The sequence below is a fragment of the Lissotriton helveticus genome, chromosome 8, assembly GCF_964261635.1.
Source record: "Lissotriton helveticus chromosome 8, aLisHel1.1, whole genome shotgun sequence".
NCBI lineage: Eukaryota > Metazoa > Chordata > Amphibia > Caudata > Salamandridae > Lissotriton > Lissotriton helveticus.
Genome location: NC_136069.1, coordinates 1,542,000,469 through 1,542,002,508, shown reverse-complemented (window position 1 = coordinate 1,542,002,508; position 2,040 = coordinate 1,542,000,469).

Below are 2,040 nucleotides of genomic sequence, written 5' to 3'. Positions count from 1 at the left end.
GGCGTCCGGGGCACCCATCTCCAGGCCAACGGCATGGCTCAATGCCCAGGACGGGCTCCATGGGTCCGGGGAGGCGTCCCATGCGCCTCCGGGCTTGGGAGCCCCGGCTGGGTCCAGGGGCCCGGCCGGGCCCCGGGTCGGGTGCTCCGGCCCTGGTCCCTGTCTCCCAGCCTACCGCACTGCCAAGGGCCTAGGAAGGGGTTCCGTTGTGCCCGGGAGCCTCCCCTTGCTTGTCTGGGTTCAGGAGCTCTGTCCGGGGCCCCTAGGGGCCCGGGGGAGGGCGGCCTCCCCACCCCGGGCTCTGTCCTTGGTCCTGCTGCGTGGCAGGGTGCCCGGGACGGGGTCCGGAGGGACCGGGGTGGCGTCCCATGCACCTCCGGGCTTGGGAGCCCCGGCTGCGTCCAGGGGCCCGGCCGGGCCCCGGGTCGGGTGCTCCGGCCCTGGGCCCTGTCTCCCAGCCTGCCGCACTGCCAAGGGCCCGGGAAGGGGTTCCGATGTGCCCGGGGAGCCTCCCCTTGCTTGGCTGGGTTCAGGAGCAGTGGCTAGGGCCCCTGAGGGCCCGGGGAGGGCGGCCTCCCCACCCCGGGCTCTGTCCTTGGTCCTGCTGCGTGGCAGGGTGCCCGGGACGGGGTCCGGAGGGACCGGGGAGGCGTCCCATGCGCCTCCGGGCTTGGGAGCCCCGGCTGGGTCCAGGGGCCCGGGCGGGCCCCGCGTCGGGTGCTCCGGCCCTGGGCCCTGTCTCCCAGCCTGCCGCACTGCCAAGGGCCCGGAAAGGGGTTCCGATGTGCCCGGGGAGCCTCCCCTTGCTTGTCTGTGTTCAGGAGCTCCATCCGGGGCCCCTGAGGGCCCGGGGATGGCGGCCTCCCCACCCCGGGCTCCGTCCTGGGTCCTGGCGCGTGGCAGGGTGCCCGGGACGGGGTCCGGCGTGCCAGGGGAGGCTCGCCCTGCCGGGGCCCCGGGTGGGGCGCTCCGTCCCTGGGCCCTGTCCCCCGGCCTGCCGCACTGCCAAAGTCCCGGGACGGGGTTCCGTGGTGCCCGGGGAGCCTCCCCGTGCTTGGCTGGGTTCAGGAGCCCCACCCGGGGCCCCTGAGGGCCCCGGGGAGGGTGGCCTCCCCACCCCGGGCTCCGTCCTGGGTCCTGCCGCGGGGCAGGGTGCCCGGGACGGGGTCCGGCGGGCCCGGGGAGGCTTCCCCTGTGCCTCCGGGCCTGGGAGCCCCAGCTGGGTCCAGGGGTCCGGTCTGGGCCCCGGGTCGGGCGCTCCGGCCCTGGGCCCGGTCCCCCGGGCTGCCGCTCCACCCAGGGCCCAGGACAGGGGTCCGTCGGTCCCTTGCAGGCCTCCCCTGCTTGTCAAGGTGTAAGCGGGCCCCGGGTCGGAGGGTCCGCCGGCCCCTGGCAGCCTCCATGGCTGTGGCCCGGCTGGGGCCCCGGGCCTCCGGCCCGCCATGCCCCGGGCGCCCGCTCCCTCCTTCGTGGGGGAACGGGGCGACCGGATGGCGTCCCTTTCGTGCCCGGCCATCTGGTCGCCCGGATCCCCTCGGCCATCTGGTCGCCCGTATCCCCTCGGCCATCTGGTCGCCCCTATCCCCTCGGCCATCTGGTCTCCCGGATCGCCTCGGCCATCTGGTCGCCCGCAATGCTTTCCAATGGGGGCGACCAGATGGCCGAACTTCCCTGGAAGTCCCGATGAGGTGCCATTTGCCTCCCGGATCCCAGCGAGGGCTCCAGGAGGTCGGGTACTTTCGCGCCTTGGGTCCCCTCTGTCACCTCTAGTGCACGGATTACAAGAAAGGAGGGTAATTTTCCTCCGGATTACTAGGGAGAGGGTCAGTCAGACCTCCGTGTGGTCTGGCGATTCTGAATCAGGGGAAGGCAGGACCCGGGCCCTCCCGCCGGGGCCCCCAGGGGCCCGGGTACGCACCTGCCGCTCAGCCCCCTTGCCGATGGGCCTTTTCCTCCGAGTTTGCTCAGGCAGGCCCCCGCGAGGTCTGGCCATGCTGAGACGGGGCCAGGCAGCACCCGGGCCCGCCCGCCGGGGCCCCC